This window comes from Hyla sarda, chromosome 1 (assembly GCF_029499605.1).
Source record: "Hyla sarda isolate aHylSar1 chromosome 1, aHylSar1.hap1, whole genome shotgun sequence".
NCBI lineage: Eukaryota > Metazoa > Chordata > Amphibia > Anura > Hylidae > Hyla > Hyla sarda.
Genome location: NC_079189.1, coordinates 531,252,289 through 531,276,023, shown reverse-complemented (window position 1 = coordinate 531,276,023; position 23,735 = coordinate 531,252,289). Strand labels below are relative to the sequence as shown.

The 23,735-nt window shown below is 44.2% G+C and overlaps 1 long non-coding RNA gene across 1 annotated transcript in view; it reads right to left on the bottom strand.

Annotated features, from left to right (window-relative positions):
* Positions 1–4,096: 4,096 nt before the first annotated feature.
* The window catches only part of LOC130310913 (uncharacterized), a 40,261-nt gene continuing 20,622 nt past the window's right edge, over positions 4,097–23,735 (bottom strand). Inside the window, exon 3 of the long non-coding RNA XR_008859381.1 lies at positions 4,097–4,291. This is a non-coding gene — a long non-coding RNA (uncharacterized LOC130310913). The remainder of the gene's footprint in view (positions 4,292–23,735) is intronic.

Below are 23,735 nucleotides of genomic sequence, written 5' to 3'. Positions count from 1 at the left end.
CTCTAACTCTGCTATCTAGACCTACTGGGGGGAGGGACTCTAACTCTGCTGTCTGCACCTACTGGGGGGGAGGGGACTCTAACTCTCCTGCCTGCACCTACTGTGGTGGAACCCTGCTGCCTACACCCACTATGGGGGAACTCTTCTGCCTACACCTAATGTGAGGGACTATCTACTATGTTCCTGTTTAACTATGGGGACAAACTACTAAACAAATAGGAGGGCTACCTACTAACTACATGGGGATTTTCATAATGCCCCTCCCGAGACTAGACTCTGGATCTGACACTGGGTGTGGGGGGGTGCAGGCTACCCACTTGACTAACTCTCTGGCTACCTAACTTTGTACTTGGATGCCTAACTACTTATCTACATACCTGGCTAGCTAACTACTTACATACCTGGCTCCCTAACTACCTACTTACATATCTTGCTACCTACATACCTGGCTACCTAACTATGTACATACCTGGCCTTCATACATAGCTGCCTAACTACCTAGCTAGCAACCTACCTACATATCTGGCTTCCTGATCTACTTACCTAGTTAACTATTTACCTGGATACCTACCTGTCCTTTTACTGTGCAGGACACAAAGGAGGGCTTTATAACAGTTTGGGGGACTATAGATGGAAAGATTATGTAGAGGAGGGGACGGCACTGGAAACATATCTAACATGTTTGTCCTGCAGATGAGATCAACATGGTGGTCTGATCCGGACGGAGAAGAAAAGGAAAGAGGACGCAGCTGATCAGAAAAGACGTAATTGCGAGTCCCAAAATGTAACTGTAATCACTTATATGGTATACACATCCGGTGTACAGGTGATATCTACTGCCTTATGGTACTGTAAATAATCACTTATATTCTATAAAGATCCTGTATAGTATATTGGTCTGGGTATAGTGGTTTTATTCAGTAAAGTTTGGCGGTATTATCCAGTTATTGGGTGGTGGTATATATATATATATATATATATATATATATATATATATATATATACTCATTGTGTACTGGTATTATTGGTCATGAAAAATTATTTTACCTACCTTAAAGTGTTTCTTATAAATAAAATGTAGTTTATTTTGTGGTTAGGGCTGGTGGAGGGATTTGAGTAGAATAGGGGCAGAATTGTGACCAGCGGCAGAGCATCACAGGGGGCCCTTCCTTTTTTTGGTCCGGAGGCCCTGAGTGTCAGTCTGCCCCTGGCTATGATGTTTTTCATGATGTCCTCTTCGCCCTAAGTTTTTTTTTTTGCCCAGCATGAATAAGACATAATTTGAACATTTCATATAGAAAATGGCTCCTGAAAATCCCACCACTAGGGGTCCCCTATACCTACTGGGACACTAACCAGTCCTGCAGCAGCATCAGGCTTGTCCATGAGTTATGGACAAGAGATAGACAGGGCTGCATGAACAGATGGACCGACAACCTGCCACCACCACAAGGATTTCAGGGCAGATTGCATTGGCTTCAATGGTCCACACGATCCTACTGCCAAGCGATTTCAGAGGCGGCAACTCAAATGGAATCTCCAGCCCAAAACATATGCGGAAGGAGATTCCATAGTGTAAACATACGCTTTAGGGGCAATCTTATTACAATGTACAAATACATGACTGGACAGTAAGGAGATCTTTCTAGTGATCATTCAATACCTAGGCCCCCAACAATGACAAGGTGGTATTCTCTTGGGGAGATTTATCAAAACTTGTCCAGAGGAAAAGTTGCTGAGTTGCCCATAGCAACAAATCAGATCACTACTTTCATTTTTAACAAGGCCTCTGCAAAATGAAAGAAGCAATCTGATTGGTTGCTGCGGGCAACTAGGCAAATTTTCCTCTGCACATGTTTTGATAAATCTCTATGTTTAAGCAAAAAAGAGTTTCACTCATACTCCGGACAACTTACGCTGTTCTAGCTCCTGCAAAGAGCCTTAACCTTATGATCTTATACTAGTCTCTCCTGGGAGGGAATGAGAGAGAGAAAGAAAGATATTGAAGAAAAGAGGGCGTACGTTGTACAATGGGTGGGGAGAAGGTGTACAAGAGCCCCATAGCTTTACTCCAGTACTTTATTGGGCTTCAGTCCTGATCCAGGATCAATCAAATCAAATATAAAAAGGCTAGAAACCACTTGACCCCCACTTTGACCAGTCAACAGCGAAGAAATGCAGCACAGTAGTTGATCCCAGTGTGGATGCTAGCAAGAAAATTTGCAAACATTTAATTAGCTTTATTTTGTAATTGTTTAAATTATATGTATATTTTTCTGTAAAAAAATTTAAGATGTCTGATCCAGTCACAAAATAGGAAACTGATAGATAGATAGATAGATAGATAGATAGCAGGTGGAGCAGCACTCAAAGATAAGTAAGTGGGAGCAAGCTGTGATTGGACCCTGGTCCTAGGCCCCAAGCATGAAGGCTACGTGAGGTGCCCAAAATGTCGCTGTACAATTTTTGGTCATAATAAAGCCACCATTCAGCAATACTTGTGGAGTGCTGCCGTAGATAGATAGATTATATTACATAGACATGAAAAAAAAAAAAAGATCATAATAATGTCAACTTGCCACCAGCAATGCACATCATCTATAGATTGGATAAGTGAAAAGTGTTGTGAACCATATTGATCACGAGAATGGAGCTTCTGTGTTCCCCATTTCAATGATGTAGAGGTCACACAATCATGCTGTAGGAAAACCCATATAGGACAACCCCTGTCAATATGCCCCATTAGGCTTTAAAAAACTACTAGAAGGGGGCCCTTACCTGTACGCCCTAAGCCCGGTCCCGGTGTGAAAAACGGGGTCACGCCGTGTCCCCGCATCACACTGTGTTGGTCCCGGCTGCTAACGATAGCTGGGACCCTGGGCTAACAGTGCGCGGCATCGATCGTTGTGCCGCGAGCTGTTAACCCTTCAGACGCGGCGATCAAAGTTGATCGCGGCATCTGAAAACGAAAGTAAACGGTTCCCGGCAGCCCGAAATTGCGATGTTCCGATCAGCTGGGACGCAGGCAGAGGTCTCCTTACCTCTCTCCGCGGCGTCTGATCGTCGATTGATTGCTCCAAGCCTGAGCTACAGGCTTGAGCAATCGAGCCCCTATCTGACTGATCCCTGCAAAGCTATGGCTTTGCAGGGATCAGCATAGGAGATCAGTGTGTGCAGTGCTATAGGTCCCTATGGGAGCTATAACACTGCAAAAAAAAAGTTTTAAAAAAAAACTTAACAAAGGTCATTTCACCCCCTTCCCTATTAAAAGTTTGAATCACCCCCCTTTTCCCATAAAAAAAACTGTGTAAATAAAAATAAAAATAAACATATGTGGTATCGCCGCATGCTAAAATGTCCGAAATATAAAAATATATCATTAATTAAATTGCACGGTCAATGGCGTACGCGCAAAAAAAATCCCAAAGTCCAAAATAGTGTATTTTTTGTCACTTTTTATATAATGAAAAAAATTATAAAAAGCGATCAAAAATCCGATCAATGCAAAAATGGTAGCGATAAAAACTTCAGAACATGGTGCAAAAAATGAGCCCTCATACCGGCCCGTACGCGGAAAAATAAAAAAGTTATAGGGGTCAGAAGATGACAATTTTAAACGTATACATTTTCCTGCATGTAGTTATGATTTTTTTTCCGAAGTACGACAATATCCAACCTATATAAGTAGGGTATCATTTTAACCATATGGACTTACAGAATAAAGATAAGGTGTTATTTTTACCAAAAAATGCACTGCGTAGAAACGGAAGCCCCCAAAAATTTACAAAATGAAATTTTTTCTTCAGTTTTGTCGCACAATGATTTTTTTTTTTTTTGTTTCGCCGTGGATTTTTGGGTAAAATGACTAATGTCACTGCAAAGTAGAATTGGGGTTTCAAAAAATAAGCCATCATATGGATTTTTAGGTGCAAAATTGAAAGCGCTATGATTTTTAGAAGGTGATGAGGAAAAAATGAAAATGGAAAAACGCTGAGTCCTTAAGGGGTTAAAGGGATTGTCTGGTAAAAATGTTTTATTTCACTATTGCGCCCAGGCTGCCCAATGAAACAATAGAAGCTTTAACTCACTTTATACACTTCCTCGTAGCTTCCATTATCAGGACGGTCCCTCTATGACTAGGTCTCTGACAGTCTCCACTGATCTTCGGATTCTAGGGGCTGTAGATGGGACATCACAGTGCTGCTCAGCCAATCACTGATCGTAGCGACACTATCTGTTAATTTAGTTGTAGACACTACACTCTGTAGACAGGGCAGTCTGACACCAAAGGCTACAAGGGAACGAGAAAGGTCAGTTAAAGCTTTAATGTTTTATTGGTAGCCTGGGCACAATAGTGGAATTAAAATTTTAAACAGACAACCCCTTTTAACGTAGGGCCTCCAACCATTAGCTAAAATTAATCTTCTAAGAAGGGACATTTCCCAGCCCAGCCATATACTGTATTCAATACATTTTACTTGGGCAGAAGATGTGGCTGCAGAAGATCACCTGGATATTCAGAAGCCATTTCTCAAAAAGGGATTCTAGCATGGAGACAACCCCGTTGTGATATTTAATTTATGAAATAATATCCACTATGCAATGTTCAGGTTTAGAACTTTGGTGTTTAATTGTTTTTCCATAATTCTTAACTTTTAAACTTGTTATAAATCATCTACATTACAGCTTCAAGTCTGAAGTTTTTATTTTCCTTGTGCAGTTTTGGGACCAAATTAAAATGCAATGTTCTAAATTTAAAAGCCAAAATCATTAAATAAAACTAATAAAAATGTTGATGTAACAAGTAATAATTCTACTTTTAAAGCTAAGAAAATGTAGCAGAGCTAGATGTGTCAGGTATAGGAATATATATATATATTGCTTGGTCATAACAGATTATTAAGAAGTCATATGGAAAACCACTAATAACATTTTATGATATCATGTCATATGATGTAGAACACATACTACTTTGTAATATCTATATGTATATGTATATATATATATATATATATATATATATATATATATATATATATATATATGTATATATATATATATATATATATATATATATATATTTAAAACTCAATGGGGGGCATGTATCAAAGATTTTACCCCTGTTTGTGTTTAAAGTTTTGCACAAAATTTTGTGCAAGCAGTTTTTTTGCGTCTTTTTTTGCGCACATTCTGGTGGAGCAATTCCTCAAGAAGTGTATGTTTTGGTGTACCTTGAAGTGACATATTTAGTACGCAAAAATTTCTTAACTGCGTAGATTTCATTTACCCGCAGAAATCTTACGCAATGACCATATTTTTTACACAAATATAAGCCATCTTGGACTGCACATAGCAAGATGCTCTAAATCATCAATTTCATTTTTCAAAGAGTTTGCCCGCAATTATGAAACTCATTGCGTTTGATTGATAGATTTAGCGCATCTGGGCATAATTTAGAATTCGGCAAAAGGGCTAAACTGCTTCTACCATACACCAATAATGATACATGTCCCCTAATGTGTGTATGTATGTGTGTATGTGTGTATGTGTGTATGTGTGTATGTTCCAGCATCACGTCCAAACGGCTAAAGATATTAACATGAAACTTTGAACACATGTTACTAATATGTCAACGACAAACATAGGATAGGTAATTTAACCCTTACTCACCTCCACTTACCAGGGTCAGAGTTTTTGTTTAAAGTCCCATGTCACAAGTCTATGGGAAATATATTACTGCATAATTTCCAAATGGCTGGAGATATTTCAATAATACTTGGTCACATGTTACTTATATGTCCACTTAAAATATAGGATAGTTAATTTAACCCCTAACTACCCCCATTTGTGAGGGTCGGGGTTTTTGTTTAAAGTCCCATGCAAATCTATGGGAAATGTATGTTCCCACATAACTTCCGTACGGCTGGAGATATTTCAATGATACCTGGTACACATATTACTTATGCCAAATAAAAATATATGATAGTTAAATTAACCCTTACCTACACACTTATATAAAAGATGGGTTTTTATTTAAAGTCCCATGCAAGTATATAGGACTTCCAGTACCTTACTCCACTAGCTCCGCTCTGCATCTCCTGGTGAATGTGTCAGTCCGGCTTGCAAGCCACACCCCATCTCACAAAGACACGCCCATCTCACAAAGACACGCCAAAAAGAGGGGGAGACCTAAGGGGGGGGGTGTACTGTAATGCCGAGCGCTCCGGGTCCCGTTCCTCCCCCGGAGCGCTCGAAGCGTTCTGTTCATGCTTGCAGCGCCCCGGTCAGACTCGCTGACCGGGAGCGCTGCTCTGTGTCCCCCGGCGGGGATGCGATCCGCGCGGTGGGATGTGCCTGCCCGTGGGTCGCATCCCGATCATCTCACCTGCCCCATCCTCCTGCTCAGTCCCGGCATGCGTGGCCCCGCTCTCTAGGGCGTGCGCGCCGGGTCTCTCAGATTTAAAGGGCCAGTGCACCATTAATTGGTGCCTGGTCCAATCAGTCCCTAATCACTCCCTACACATAAAAACCCACTTCCCCTTCCTGTCCTTGCCAGATCTTGTTGCCTTGTGCCCTGAGAAAATGTTTAGTGTGTTCCCTTGCCCATGTATCCAGATCTTCTGCTGCCTTGACCTTCTGCTACGTCTGACCTCGCCTCTGTCTAGTCCTTGTGTACCGCGCCAGTCTCAGCTGCCAGAGAGGTCGAGTCGCTACTGAGGGACACAACCTGGCAGTTACCGCCGCAGCAAGTCCATCCCGCTTTGCGGTGGGCTCTGGTGAACACCAGTAACTACTTAGAACCGATCCTCCATTACGACCCGCGCCATCGCCTCTCTGGCACAGAGGATCCACCCCCTGTGTCCTCACCAGCTGCCAGTCCGGACCCTGACAAATATCTTCATCACAAATCTGTCCCACCTGAGGACAGGATATGAGGATGGGACTTGAGGACAGGATATGAGGATGGGACTTAAGGACGGGATATGAGCACAGCATATGAGGACGGGATATGGGGTTTGGATATGAGGTCAGTATATGAGGACGGGATATGAGGTAAGGATATGAGGACAGCATATGAAGACGGGATATGAGGTCAGGATATGAGGGCGGGATATGAGGTCCAGATATGAGGATGGGATAGGAGGACGGGATATGAGGTTGGGATACGAGGACGGGATATGAGGACGGGATATTAGGTCGGGATATGAGGATGGGATATGAGGACAGGATATGAGGTCGAGATAGGAGGATGGGATAGGAGGACGGGATATGTGGTTGGGATATGGGGACGGGATATGAGGTTGAGATATGAGGACAGGATATGAGGTCGGATATGAGGAAGGGGTATGAGAACGGGATATGAGGTCGAGATAGGAGGATGGGATAGGAGGTTGGGATATGAGGATGGGATATGAGGTCGAGATAGGAGGTCGGAATAGGAGGATGGGATATGAGGACGGGATATGAGGTCAAGATATGAGGTCGGGATATGAAGTCTGGATAGGAGGTCGGGATATGAGGTTGAGATATGAGGAGAGGATATAACAACGGGATATGAGGACAGGATATGAGGTTGAGATATAAGGACGGGATATGGGGATGGGATATGGGGTTGGGATATGGCAACAATATATGAGGATGGGATATGAAGTCAAAAGCTTCCTCCTTTGTTGATTTTCCTCCCCAACAAGGATTAGGAAGAAGAAGCCGGGTAACATCAGGCACTCAGCTAATAAACTACTAAAATCATTGGTGACATTTGTCAACTGGACCCCTGGGGGCATTACTGTATCTGTAGCATTAGTAGTGATCGGATATTCAACATGGACATTGCATACCATGCCCATGGCCAGCTTTACCCTGGTAAGCCTGTGGTCCAAATGCTAGATCCTCCTGCACAGCCAGAGTTGCTGTATATATCAATTATGTTAGCCGTAACTCAACGGGTTTTGACAAAAGGTTAAATAGGATAAACAGATTTGTTTGAAGTTCAGCTTTTATGGTTACGGTCCTTTCCCAGTAAGTTTTATCCTGCACTCCTTGTACTAGTTGAGTAGCTCTTCTCTGAACTCCCTCCAAAATATCTATATCCTTCTGGAGATACGGCCTCCAGTACTGCACACAATACTCGTAGTGAGGTCTCACCAGTGCCCTGTACAGTGGCCTGAGCACTTCCCTCTCTACTGCTAACAACTCTCCGTATAAACCCATGAGCACCTCCCTCTCTACTGCCAATACCTCTCCCCATACACCGATAAGCACTTCCCTCTTTCTACTACTAATACTTCTCCCTATACACCCAAGCATTCTGCTAGCATTCCCTGCTACACTATGACATCGTCTGTCAACCTTTAAGTCTTCTGAAATAATGATCCCTTTCCTAAGATACTGAGGTTAAGACTATATCACATATTCTATATTCTGTCCTTGGTTTTAATGCTCCAGGTGCATTATCTTGCATTTATCCACATCAAATTTTAGTTGCTAGAGTACTTACTATTTTTCCAGTTTACCTTATCTTTGGTGTATCCCTCTAAGAACATCAATCCTGTTACAAATATTTTGGTCATCAGCAAAAAGATACACCTTACCATAGAGACTTTCTTCAATATCACTAATAGTAGATAATACCATTATATGTTTACTTGTAATATACTTTGGTTAAAAAAAATGGTATATTTTTTGGTGAAAAAATGCTATCCCTGCAGCTATTGCCTGTGTGTCTCTGTGAGGAGACCAAATACAGGTCATTGTCCTCAGTGTACAGAGCCCTGCTTGTCCTCAGTGTACAGAGCCCTGCTTGTCCTCAGTGTACAGAGCCCTGCTTGTCCTCAGTGTACAGAGCCCTGCTTGTCCTCAGTGTACAGAGCCCTGCTTGTCCTCAGTGTACAGAGCCCTGCTTGTCCTCAGTGTACAGAGCCTTGCTTGTCCACACTGTATAGAACCCTGCTTGTCCTCAGTGTACAGAGCTCTGCTTGTCCTCAGTGCACAGAGCCCTGCTTGTCCTCAGTGCACAGAACCCTGCTTGTCCTCAGTGTACAGAGCCCTGCTTGTCCTCAGTGCACAGAACCCTGCTTGTCCTCAGTGTACAGAACCCTGCTTTTCCTCAGTGCACAGAGCCCTGCTTGTCCTCAGAATTTACAGCCCTGCTTGTCCTCAGTATACAGATCCCTGCTTGTCCTCAGTGTATACAGCCCTGCTTGTCCTCAGTGTACAGAGCCTTACTTGTCCTCAGTGTACAGAGCCCTGCTTGTCCTCAGTGTACAGAGCCCTGCTTGTCCTCAGTGCACAGAGCCCTGCTTGTCCTCAGTATATACAGCCCTGCTTGTCCTCAGTATACAGAGCCCTGTTTGTCCTCAGTGTATACAGCCCTGCTTGTCCTCAGCGTACAGAGCCTTACTTGTCCTCAGTGTACAGAGCCCTGCTTGTCCTCAGTGTACAGAGCCCTGCTTGTCCTCACTGCACAGAGCCCTGCTTGTCCTCAGTTCTCAGAGCCCTGCTTGTCCTCAGTTCTCAGAGCCCTGCTTGTCCTCAGTGTACAGAGCCCTGCTTGTCCTCAGTGTACAGAGCCCTGCTTGTCTTCAGTGTACAGAGCCCTGCTTGTTCTCAGTGCACAGAGCCCTGCTTCTCCTCAGTGTACAGAGCCCTGCTTGTCCTCAGTGCGCAGTGCCCTGCTTGTCCTCACTGCACAGAGCCCTGCTTGTCCTCACTGCACATTGCCCTGCTTGGTATTTGAAATCCTCACATAGACACATAGGTAATGGCTGCAGGGACAAAACAAACAGCTGCAGAAAATGCAGGGGACTGTGCTTCCTTAAAATTCTGCAGTGTGAACAATGCCTTATCCTCAAGATACAGCAGGACTCATAGCCCAGATTTATCAATCTAATTGATGTAAAAATGTTTCTGATTTGCCTGTAGCAACCAATCACAGCTCACCTTTCATTTTATCAGATTAATCAGAAACATGAAAGCTGAGCTGTGATTGGTTGCTATACGCAACAAAGACACGTTTTTCTTTTAGGGGATGTTGACATGATTTAAAACCACAGGGGGTATATTTTCATTCATGTATGCTGTGCATGTTGCTTTAGATTGTTGCAAACAATTCAGCCAACTGCACAACAATTTGCAGCTTTGAGAGATGTATATGGCTCACACTGACTTTCAGTTTTTGACAGGGTCTATATTATAAACCAATAGTAGGGCCAATATAGTTGCCAATAAGCAACGGGTGTTCAGTGCACAAAGCATAAATAATAGCCTATCACAAAAGCACCAAACTCATGAAATAATGAAAAATAGAACATCTTTATTCAGGACACATAAATATAAAACATAATTAAAAAGATCAGCAGCAGTCAGAAAAAAGTGCAGAGACCAGATGCATGTTTTTCTCCATACAGTCACAACAATCTGTGGCTACATAGTAATACCGTATATACTCGAGTATAAGCCGAGTTTTTCAGCACGATTTTTCGTGCTGAAAACACCCCCCTCGGCTTATACTCGAGTGAACTCTCCACCCGCAGTGGTCTTCAACCTGCGGACCTCCAGAGGTTTCAAAACTACAACTCCCAGCAAGCCCGGGCAGCCATCGGCTGTCCGGGCTTGCTGGGAGTTGTAGTTTTGAAACCTCCGGAGGTCCGCAGGTTGAAGACCACTGCGGCCTTCGACATCATCCAGCCCCTCTCACCCCCTTTAGTTCTGTACAGTACTTACCTCCGCTCGGCGCTGGTCCGGTGCCGCAGGACTGTCCGGTGAGGAGGTGGTCCGGTGGGATAGTGGTTCCGGGCTGCTATCTTCACCGGGGATGCCTCTTCTAAGCGCTTCGGGCCCGGCCCCAGAATAGTCACGTTGCCTTGACAACGACGCAGAGGTACGTTCATTGCCAACGTACTTCTGCGTCATCGTCCAGGCAACGCCTCTATTCTGGGCCCGAAGCGCGGAGAAGAGGCGCCCCCAGTGAAGATAGCAGCCCGGAACCACTATCCCACCGGACGACAGTCCTGCAGTACCGGACAGTCCTGCAGGACCGGACCAGCGCCGAGCGGAGGTGAGTACTGTACAGAACTAAAGGGGGGCGAGAGGGGGCTGGATGATGTCGAAGGCCGCAGTGGTCTTCAACCTGCGGACCTCCGGAGGTTTCAAAACTACAACTCCCAGCAAGCCCGGACAGCCGATGGCTGCCCGGGCTTGCTGGGAGTTGTAGTTTTGAAACCTCTGGAGGTCCGCAGGTTGAAGACCACTGCGGGCGGATGATGACAAGAGGATGATGAAGGGGGGGGGGGTTGTGGGTTGATGAAGGGGGTGTGTGGGATGATGAAGGGGGGGTGTGGGATGATGAAGGGGGGGGTGTGGGATGATGAAGGGGGGTGTGTGGGATGATGACAAGGGGATGATGAAGGGGGGGGTGTGGGATGATTACAAGGGGATGATGAAGGGGGTGGGGATGATGACAAGGGGATGATGAAGGGGGGTGGGGATGATGAAGGGGGGTGTGTGGGATGATGATGAAGGGGGGTGGGGATGATGAATAGGGGATGATGAAGGGGGGGTGTGGGATGATGACAAGGGGATAATGACAGGTGATGATGATGAGGGTCTGGATGATGACAGGCGGTGATGATGATGAGGATGTTAATGACGGGGGTCTGGATGATGACAGGGGGGGATGATGTATTTCCCACCCTAGGCTTATACTCGAGTCAATAACTTTTTTTTCCTGGGATTTTGGGTTGAAATTAGGGGTCTCGGCTTATACTCGGGTTGGCTTATACTCGAGTATATACGGTACATTTCTGGTGACAATTATGGACATTTATCAACGGGTTTAGTCAGGTTTTCTTTACTATAATTGTCACAAAATTGTCGCAACTGCGACTACGCGATTTTTCGTGCAACATTTTGACAGGAAAGCGAGAAAAGCAAGTTTTCCAAAAATTAACTACGTAGTAATAATTTTAAGATGGACTACGGGTAGTCAGGTATTTATTAACTGCGACAGTCGCAACTGCGCAAAAAGACAGGGTTAAAAAAACAGGGTTAAAAATTTACTAAATTTACTCAAACATGGAGCAGAAAAAGCTACTACCAAAGTAAAAAAAGAAAAAATTGCTTACGTGAAAGAAAATTATCAACAGGCTGAAAGCAGTTGATAAATAAGTCACACATAAGCAAAAAAAAAGTAAAGAAAAAATTACTAAAAAAAAAGAATACATAAGCAAACATTGATAAATGTCCCTCAATATGCTTGCAAATATATATGTATAAATCCCACAAAAAACTGCACAGAAACAATGTGAAAGCAACAGGAGATATAAAATGTGATACAGCAACTATCAATGGTTGGTATGGAGAGCTAGAAAACAAGGGCAACAGGTATTAGGGAGAAAATAGCAGAAAACAACTACCATCCCCATCCCATCAAGCTATCCCCTATGGTAAAGGACAAATAAAGGCTGCCACACCAATAACATAGACCTGCTGTTATACTCACATGAGTCTGGTCACACACTACCCCTATGGTGTTTCGCTACTCGCTTCATCAGGGAGTGTCTTCAGATGAGTTTAGACATGATATATAAATATATATGAAAGCCGAACCAATCAGAACAACAACAACAACATAGGGGGAGATTTATCAAAATCTGTGCAGAGGAAGAGTGGTGCAGTTGCCCATGGCAACCAATCAGCTCACTGCTTTCATTTTTAAAGAGGCCTGTGAAAAATGAAAAAAGTGATCTGATTGGTTGCTATGGGCAACTGCATGACTTTTCCTCTACACAGGTTTTGATAAATCTCCCCCATAATCCCCGGGATCTCTTCTGCATCACCCCCATTTCTCAGCTGCACAGAATGAGGATTGCTCAGTGGCTGATGACGGGCGATGCAGGGGGATGGAAAATGTCACGGCTCCGCCCCCTTATGACGCGGGACCCCCGCGATCAGCCATCTTGTCCCCTATCCTTTGGATAGGGGATAAGATGTCTAGGGGTGGAGTACCCCTTTAAACTATATGGTTTATGTACTATGAGTGTACAGGCCATGAAATAGATGTAAATTCAACTCTGGGAAAGCCAGCCAATTGCTTTATTAACATACATGTAGCACAAAAAACTGAGCAAAGGAAAACAGTCTACAGTATTTAAAATCTTGCTAAAAAAAACTGCTCCAAAAACACAATATTTTTGTTCCTCTTGTCACTTGTATAATAGAACCCACACATAAATTTATGGATGGATTCTAGATAGTCATTAGGTTCTAGATAATCATTACATTCTAGTCATTGGGAACACATCATGATATCTGGTGTTCGTTTTGCCCATGTTTTGGTGATCTAATATCTCCTGTATAACAGCAGCAGTGGCGCAGCGACCAGGGTGCGGGCCGCACCGGGTGACATTAGCCTGATGGGGTGACACCACGAAGCTCCACGCCCCTCCCCCCCTGTCCCCAGCTGCCTGGCATTACCAGGGGGGCAGTAGCACCCCCATCATCCAGGAGGATGATGCTACCGATGGATGATGGGGTGCTACTGCCAGCGGGGTAGTATTGGGTTATATTATCATCATTGGGTTATATTAATTATTGCTTTCATATAGAGGCTCATAATCCGCTGACACATTGAGGAGCCATCTGGGTTCTACTCAAGTTCTACAGAGGGAAAATTTTGCTGAAACAAGTCCCGGGGGTATGTACCAATTGAATTAGATAAGGAAAGACTATAGAGAAGACATCATCTGTAGTCACTGATATCATTGTGTATTGTCCTCACTATAGAGAAGATGTCACCTGTAATCCCTGATATCATTGTGTATTCTCCTCACTATAGAGAAGACGTCACCTGTAGTCACTGATATTATTGTGTATTCTCCTCACTATAGAGAAGACGTCCCCCGTAGTCACGGATATCATTGTGTATTCTCCTCACTATAGAGAAGACGTCACCTGTAATCACTGATATCATTCCAGGAGAAAACATCACCTGTAGTCACTGATATCATTCTGTATTCTCCTCACTATAGCAAAATTGTAAATACTTATTTAGCACTTCCCCCTTACTTGCCAATTGTGTGTATGTAATATGTAGATCACACAGAGAACCCAATTATTAAAAATCAATATAAATAGCTCTGTGAAGTGAAAAATCTATTGTACTGCGCACAATACTCCAAGTGAGGTCTCACCAGTACTCTGTACAGCATGAGCACTTCCCTCTCTACTGCTAATACCTCTCCCTACACACGCATATATATGGCTAAAAAGATGGCTAAATAAATTATTGCTTCTGGCGGGGGGGGGGGGGGGGGGGGGGGGTTGGTATCGGGCAGGGGTGACTCAATTTTATACCGTACCAGGTGACACCAGCCCTAGCAATGCTACTGAATAGCAGAGGAGATTTGGCCAATCAGTCATTTTGAGACAATTTCCAGCCCAGGCTTTGAGGTGTCATGTCTTCTGCAAAATAAGAGTCCTTAAGTAAACACGGGTCTCAGTCCTGCTTACAGACAGATCTGGTAATTGTAGACATGTTAACATCTCCAGGCTCTAGTGCCCTCATTCCAGGAAGCATCTGGAGGAAGCAGTCGCTCTCCATGCTCATTAATTTTGTCATGCAAGGCTTCAAACTTTATCACCATCTTATAAAGCTCGCTGAGCAAGAAACAGCAGAGCATGTGCTCCCATCTTGTGCCTTCCTTCTTATTTTCTTCCCTTCGTTCCTTTATTCCTTTGTTCCTTTATTATAGTAACCATTAACAAAGAATAAAAGGATGAAACAGAACCTTGATTTACAGGCCTCATTAGAGGCAGAAGTACAAGTCTTATTTATATCTGTCCTAAGTGTCTGCAAATACTTTATCACAAAAATCTGGCAAACACAAGAGTCGCTTAATAATAAGAAAGGAAAAACCTTTCCCACACACATAATGCTTAGATTCATCCAAGTTGGAGAGTCCATGACATCATGGCAGTCACATGACCATGTCAGGCCGTGGTGCAGGCCCTTCTGTGAGGAGATGCAGCAGACTGTCCACCATGGGGATAGTGGATAACTGAGTACTGCACTTTAACATCCTATTAAACAGGAAATCATATGTTCTGCAGGTCTACATGACAACTGTAATAACTCTCCTGTATAATACACGAAGCAGCTGACCGGAACATTCCATTACTTACTTTAATGCACAAAAGCTAAATAAATGTGTGCTATATATTAAGCTGGTAATGTAATTTGTCTGTGTTAGGCTACCTACAGGCATTATTTTTTGTAGCCATTTTTTTGGGCTTAGAAAAAAGTCCAAAAGCAACTTTAATATGTAATATGCATTTTTTATTTTTTTATTTATTTACTCATGTATTTATTTATTTTTGTATTTTTTTTTTAATGTAATATGTTTAATGTGTTTTTTCTAGATTTTTTTTCTGGTGCTTTTTGTTGTGTCGTTTTAAAATTATTGTTGTCAAAGACAGGAGTCCCTGTTACTGTAGTAAAGTACAGAGTGCAAGCTGGCCATGCATATAGCATTACCACTGTGGCCGCACAGCACCAAGTATCTGGCTCAGCGAGTCTACAGACATTGGGGAAAATTGACTAAAATAGTTTAAAGGGGTACTCCCGTGGAAAACTTTTTCTTTTAATCAACTGATGCCAGAAAGTTAAGCAGATTTGTAAATCACTTCTATTAAAAATCTTAATCCTTCCAGTACTTTTTAGGGGCTGTATACTAAAGAGAAATCCAAAAAAGAAATCCATTTCCTCTGATGTCATGACCACAGTGTTCTCTTCTGACCTCTGCTGTTCATTTTAGGAACTGTCCAGAGCAGGAGCAAATCACCATAGCAAACATATGCTGCTCTGGACAGTTCCTAAAATGGACAGCAGAGGTCAGAAGAGATAACTGTGGTCATGACATCAGAGGAAATGCATTTCTTTTTTGGATTTCTCTTTAGTATACAGCCCCTAAAAAGTACAGGAAGGATTAAGATTTTTTAATAGAAGTGATTTACAAATCTAAGAGTTATATATTTAATACTAGCACTGGAATGGATCCTCTTAAAGGCTGCCCTGATACACAGGAGTGGATTCTGACTGGTATCCACTAGAAATTACAAGCTAGCATACAGGAAAGGGTGTGTGTATCGGCGCACAAAAAAGAGGAGTGATGGTAAGTGGGTTAATGTACTTACTGTAGTCAACACTATACTGGGTAGAAGGGTATCGTGGATTTATTCAGGTGTGGTAGGAATTCTGAATGAGTAGAAGGCTCCCTTAGGGAGAAAAAGGTTTATAGTGAGGATATTCAGAAAAATAAAAAGTATAGTGATGATGATGATATTACAATGGTCAAATTTACAAATTTTCAGATATTTGTTAATAATAAGTACACAGGACGCAACAGAAGAACTCATATTAAGAACATCCTGTGTGAGTTGTAATTCTTCTTAGTTGCTGTAGTAGCGATCAGTGTAGCTTCTTGCAACAATGTCAGTGGTTTATATAGATACACAGTGACAGGCACGCAATACTTGATCTTAGTGTATACTCTGCTGATACGTAATACTTCTAGGAATCACGTAGGTTAGTTAATACAATAATCGCGTCTACTTGCACTGCAGGGTACCTGGTTCCTTTGGTTTCTATTGATGATCTTGAAGATATAGAGTCCTTAAAGATAGCAGGAGATGTCCTGGTGGTCGAGTCCTATGGTATAATGGGGAGTGTCCTTGGGGGTTTGTAGTGGGTATAGACACCGGGAGAACTGCTCCGGCCGGAAGCGTCTCACCGGTGTTGCCGCGCTGCAGGTTGGTCAAAAATTCACCGTGGTCCATATACTGCTATGTGACATCACAGTTACAGCAGGGCGCAATGGCCAAAAAACTATCTGACACGTTTCAGTTGGGACGCCGAACTTCATCAGAGATTGATCTCTGATTAAGGTCGGCGTCCCGACTGAAACGCGTCAGATTGTTTTTTGGCCATTGCGCCCTGCTGTAACTGTGACGTCACATAGCAGTATATGGACCACGGTGAATTTTTGACCAACCTGCAGCGCGGCAACACCGGTGAGACGCTTCCGGCAGGAGCAGTTCTCCCGGTGTCTATACCCGCTACAAACCCCCGGGACACTCCCCATTATACCATAGGACTCGACCACCAGGACATCTCCTGCTATCTTTAAGGACTCTATATCTTCAAGATCATCAATAGAAACCAAAGGAACCAGGTACCCTGCAGTGCAAGTAGACGCAATTATTGTATTAACTAACCTACGTGATATTTGTTATTGAAAGTACTGCACATACTTGATAACGGGAGCGTGAATTCTCCTGGTTGTCTTCATGCCCGCGGACCAAGCTGAGTCCAGTCTGTGTCCGCTTACTTGTTTTGGGCAATGCCCTAAAGCCATATATGCCCAATAGTGCGGTGGCTTTGCAAAATTGTCTGCAAAACTACTTGTGCACTTGCTGTTTTATTATCTGTCCATATACCAACTTTAAACACCGATCTTGTATTGCAGTATATATTGGGCGTTTCCTAGAAGTATTACGTACCAGCAGAGTATACACTAAGATCAAGTATTGCGTGCCTGTCACTGTGTATCTATATAAACCACTGACATTGTTGCAAGAAGCTACACTGATCGCTACTAAGGCAACTAAGAATTACAACTCACACAGGATGTTCTTAATGTGAGTTCTTATGTTGCGATCTATGTACTTATTATTAACAAAAATCTGAAAATTTGACCATTGTATTATCATCATCATCACTATACTTTTTATTTTTCTGAATATCCTCACTTTAAACCTTTTTCTCCTTAAGGGAGCCTTCTACTCGTTCAGAATTTCTACCACACCTGAATAAATCCACGACACCATTCTACCTAGTATAGTGTTGACTACAGTAAGTACATTAACCCACTTACCATCACTCCTCTTTTTTGTGTGACGATACACACACCCTTTCCTGTATTCTGATTTACAAATCTGTTTAACTTTCTGGCACCAGTTGATTTAAAACAAAAGTTTTCCACAGGAGTACCCCTTTAAGTATGGTAGAATTATTTGGGCTCAACCCTGTCTGATACAATCATCGATCAAGTGGATCAGCACTTGTTTAACCCCGTAAGGACCAGGCCCATTTTGGCCTTAAGGACCAGACCAATTTTGTTTTTGCATTTTCATTTTTTCCTCGTCCTAAAATCATAAGTCTTTTATATTTCCATCCACAGACCCATATGAGGGCTTGTTTTTTGCATCACCAATTGTACTTTGTAATTACATCACTTATTTTACCATAAAATGTACGGCGCAACCCAACAAATTATTTATGTGGGAAATTGAAAAGAAAACTGCAATTTAGCAAATTTTGGAAGGTTTTGTTTTCACGCTGTACACTTTACGGTAAAAATGACATGTTTTCTTTATTATGTGGGTCAATATGATTAAAATTATACCCATGATATATGCTTTTCTAAAATTGTACCGCTTAAAAAAAATTATTTTAAATTGCCCTATTTTGACCACCTATAACACTCATTTTTCTGTATATGGGGCGGTATGAGGGCTCATTTTTTGCAACATGATCTGTAGTTTTTATCGGTACCACTTTTGCTTAGGTTTTACTTTTAATAAATAAAATAAAAATTTTAATAAAATGTGACAAAAAAAAGCAGCAATTTTGGACTTTAAATTATTTTTTTACATTTACACCGTTTACCGTATGGGATAATTAACAATATATTTTAATAGTTCAGACTTTTACGCATGCAGCGATACCAAATATGTGTATTAATTATTTTTTAATGCTTTTTTTGGGGGGGGGGGGGTAAAATGGGAGAAACTGACGTTTTACCTTTTTATTGGGGGAGGGCATTTTTAAACTTTTTTTTTACACTTTAATAATCCCCATAGGGGACTATTTACAGCAATCATTTGATTACCAGTACTGTTCAGTGCTATGCATATGACATAGCACTGACCAGTGTTATCGGTGATCTTTTGCTCTCCTCTGCTCGATCTCAGACCAGAGCAGAAGACCCCGGGAGACAGCCGAAGCCAGGTGAGGGGACCTCCGGCTGCCATGTTGGATGATCGGATCACCACAGCAGCGCTGCGGGCGATCCGATCATCCATTTAAAGTACCGTACTGATGCAGATGACGTGATATGTATTGATCTCGGCATCTGAGGGGTTAATGGCGGACATCCGCGCGATCGCGGATGTCCGCCATTACCGGCGGGTCCCTGGCTGCTGATAGCAGCCGGGACCTGCCGCGCATGACGCGAGCATCGGTCCGGTGAACGCGGTCATGGCGGAGCGTAAATGTACGTCATGGTGCGTTAAGTACCACGGCACCATGACATACATTTACGTCCATTGTCGTGAAGGGGTTAAGAAGCCTATTAAATCGTTTAACTACCGGGCCGCACAAGAGGAGTAGTGAATTATTAGCGCATTGTCCCACGCACATCCCCTATTACACAGGACCAACCCTCACCGATCAGTTATTTGCAGTGAGCACTACCACATATGTGGGAGCAATACCACATATGTGGGGGTGGGGGGCAACTCAAACTTTTTATGGGGGTGAGGATTTATTATCATTTATTACTTTTATTTTATTTTTTTTGTCCCAAAGCAGGCTGGAGACACAGAGGGGAGTTTAGACTGCACAGAGGCAGGATAATTGGGACCCTGCAATTACCCCTTGGTGGTCCAGATCAGCCTTAGCAAACAACCACCCATGCTGTCTATTCCAGCCAGGGACCAGTGATACAGAGTACGTGATACATAAATTGCAGACTGATATAGAGAAAGAGAGGGCACTGCTCATAAGGGCTTACAATCTAAAAGTAGACGGAAAGCAGTAGATGAGGGGGCAGCGAATTGTCTATGAGAAGTTAGGGAAGTAGGCATTTCCAGTGCGGTGGCAGCAGCTTGTAGGCTTTCTTGAAGTGATGGATCTTCATGTTGCTTTTGTAGCACGGGAGAAATCTTGGCGGTTGTGTGAATGCCGGACAAGGTTTGAGCATAGGAGGAGGTCTTGAGAGGATTGCAGATTATATGAGGGACAGTATAGGGGTATCATGTCAGAGATGTATAGAGGGGACAGGTTGTGGATGGCCTCGTATGTCATGTTGAACATGAACTGAATTATTTGGGCAATAGGTAGCCAATGAAGGCATTGGCACAGGGGAAAGGCAGAGGAGAATCAAGGAGACAGGTGGATTAGTTGGGCAGCAGAGTTAAAGATGGATTAGAGAGTAGCAATAGTATCTGATGGAAGGCCACAGAGGAGGTTGTTTCAGTTAAAGCAGGAGATGATGAGGGCATGATGAGTATTTAAGGTAAAGGCAGCAGAAAGTGATTGTCACGATGCCGGCTGGCAGGTAGTGGATCCTCTGTGCCAGAGAGGGATTGGCGTGGACCGTGCTAGTGGACCGGTTCTAAGCCACTACTGGTTTTCACCAGAGCCCGCCGCAAAGCGGGATGGTCTTGCTGCGGCGGTAGTGACCAGGTCGTATCCACTAGCAACGGCTCACCTCTCTGGCTGCTGAAGATAGGCGCGGTACAAGGGAGTAGGCAAAAGCAAGGTCGGACGTAGCAGAAGGTCGGGGCAGGCAGCAAGGATCGTAGTCAGGGGCAACGGCAGAAGGTCTGGAAACACAGGCAAGGAACACACAAGGAACGCTTTCACTGGCACTAAGGCAACAAGATCCGGCAAGGGAGTGCAGGGGAAGTGAGGTGATATAGGGAAGTGCACAGGTGAACACACTAATTGGAACCACTGCGCCAATCAGCGGCGCAGTGGCCCTTTAAATCGCAGAGACCCGGCGCGCGCGCGCCCTAGGGAGCGGGGCCGCGCGCGCCGGGACAGAACAGACGGAGAGCGAGTCAGGTAGGGGAGCCGGGGTGCGCATCGCGAGCGGGCGCTACCCGCATCGTGAATCGCATCCCGGCTGGCAGCGGAATCGCAGCGCCCCGGGTCAGAGGACGTGACCGGAGCGCTGCCGCGGGGAGAGTGAAGCGAGCGCTCCGGGGAGGAGCGGGGACCCGGAGCGCTCGGCGTAACAGTACCCCCCCCCTTGGGTCTCCCCCTCTTCTTAGAGCCTGAGAACCTGAGGAGCAGACTTTTGTCTAGGATGTTGTCCTCAGGTTCCCAGGATCTCTCTTCAGGACCACAACCCTCCCAGTCCACTAAAAAAAAATTTTTCCCTCTGACCTTTTTGGCAGCTAAAATTTCTTTGACCGAGAAGATGTCCGAGGAGCCGGAAACAGGAGTGGGAGGAACAGATTTGGGAGAAAAACGGTTGAGGATGAGTGGTTTGAGAAGAGAGACGTGAAAGGCATTAGGGATACGAAGAGAGGGAGGAAGAAGAAGTTTATAAGAGACAGGATTAATTTGACACAAAATTTTGAAAGGACCAAGATAGCGTGGTCCCAACTTGTAGCTAGGGACACGGAAGCGGACATATTTAGCGGAGAGCCATACCTTGTCTCCAGGGGAAAAAACGGGGGGAGCTCTTCTTTTCTTATCCGCGAACTTCTTCATGCGAGATGAAGCCTGTAAGAGAGAATTTTGGGTCTCTCTCCATATGATGGAAAGGTCACGAGAAATTTCATCCACAGCGGGCAGACCAGAGGGCAAGGGAGTAGGGAGGGGGGGAAGAGGGTGACGGCCGTACACCACGAAAAATGGGGATTTGGAGGAAGACTCAGAGACCCTGAAGTTATACGAGAATTCGGCCCATGGGAGGAGATCTGCCCAGTCATCCTGGCGGGAGGAAACAAAATGTCGCAAATAATCACCCAAGATCTGGTTAATCCTTTCTACTTGTCCATTGGACTGGGGATGATATGCAGAAGAAAAATTCAATTTAATCTTGAGTTGTTTACAGAGAGCCCTCCAGAATTTAGACACGAATTGGACGCCTCTATCCGAGACAATCTGCGTAGGCAACCCGTGAAGACGAAAAATGTGTACAAAAAATTGTTTAGCCAACTGAGGCGCAGAAGGAAGACCAGGAAGAGGGATGAAATGTGCCATTTTGGAGAATCGATCAACGACCACCCAAATAACAGTGTTGCCACGGGAAGGGGGTAAATCAGTAATAAAATCCATACCAATCAGAGACCAAGGCTGTTCGGGGACAGGCAGAGGATGAAGAAAACCAGCGGGCTTCTGGCGAGGAGTCTTATCCCGGGCACAGATAGTACAGGCTCGCACAAAGTCCACAACATCCGTCTCCAGAGTCGGCCACCAATAGAAGCGGGAGATGAGTTGCACAGATTTCTTGATACCCGCATGACCTGCGAGATGGGAGGAGTGACCCCATTTGAGGATTCCGAGGCGTTGGCGAGGAGAAACAAAGGTCTTTCCTGGAGGAGTCTGCCTGATGGAGGCAGGAGAAGTGGAGATCAGGCAGTCAGGTGGAATGATGTGTTGCGGAGAGAGTTCAACTTCTGAGGCATCCGAGGAACGAGAGAGAGCATCGGCCCTAATGTTCTTATCGGCAGGACGAAAGTGAATCTCAAAATTAAATCGGGCAAAGAACAGAGACCACCGGGCCTGGCGAGGATTCAGCCGTTGGGCAGACTGGAGGTAGGAGAGGTTCTTGTGGTCGGTGTAGATAATAACAGGAGAACTTGATCCCTCCAGCAGATGCCTCCATTCCTCAAGTGCTAATTTAATGGCTAGAAGCTCTCGATCCCCGATGGAGTAGTTCCTCTCCGCTGGAGAGAAGGTCCTAGAGAAAAAACCACAAGTGACAGCATGCCCGGAAGAATTTTTTTGTAGAAGAACAGCTCCAGCTCCCACTGAGGAGGCATCAACCTCCAATAGGAAGGGTTTGGAAGGGTCAGGTCTGGAGAGGACGGGAGCCGAAGAAAAGGCAGACTTGAGTCGTTTAAAGGCGTCTTCTGCTTGAGGAGGCCAGGACTTGGGATCAGCATTTTTTTTGGTTAAAGCCACGATAGGAGCCACAATGGTAGAAAAATGTGGAATAAATTGCCTGTAATAATTGGCGAACCCCAAAAAGCGTTGGATAGCACGGAGTCCGGAGGGGCGTGGCCAATCTAAGACGGCAGAGAGTTTGTCTGGATCCATCTGTAGTCCCTGGCCAGAGACCAAATATCCTAGAAAAGGAAGAGATTGGCATTCAAACAGACATTTCTCAATTTTGGCATAGAGTTGGTTGTCACGAAGTCTCTGAAGAACCATACGGACATGCTGGCGGTGTTCTTCTAGATTGGCAGAAAAAATTAGGATATCGTCCAGATATACAACAACACAGGAGTATAACAGATCACGAAAAATTTCATTGACAAAGTCTTGGAAGACGGCAGGGGCGTTGCACAGTCCAAAGGGCATGACCAGATACTCAAAGTGTCCATCTCTGGTGTTAAATGCCGTTTTCCACTCGTCCCCCTCTCTGATGCGGATGAGGTTATAGGCGCCTCTTAAGTCCAATTTAGTGAAGATGTGGGCACCTTGGAGGCGATCAAAGAGTTCAGAGATGAGGGGTAAGGGGTAGCGGTTCTTAACCGTGATTTTATTAAGACCGCGGTAGTCAATGCAAGGACGTAGGGAGCCATCTTTTTTGGACACAAAGAAAAATCCGGCTCCGGCAGGAGAGGAGGATTTACGGATAAAGCCCTTTTTTAGATTCTCCTGGACGTATTCGGACATGGCAAGAGTCTCTGGGGCAGAGAGAGGATAAATTCTGCCC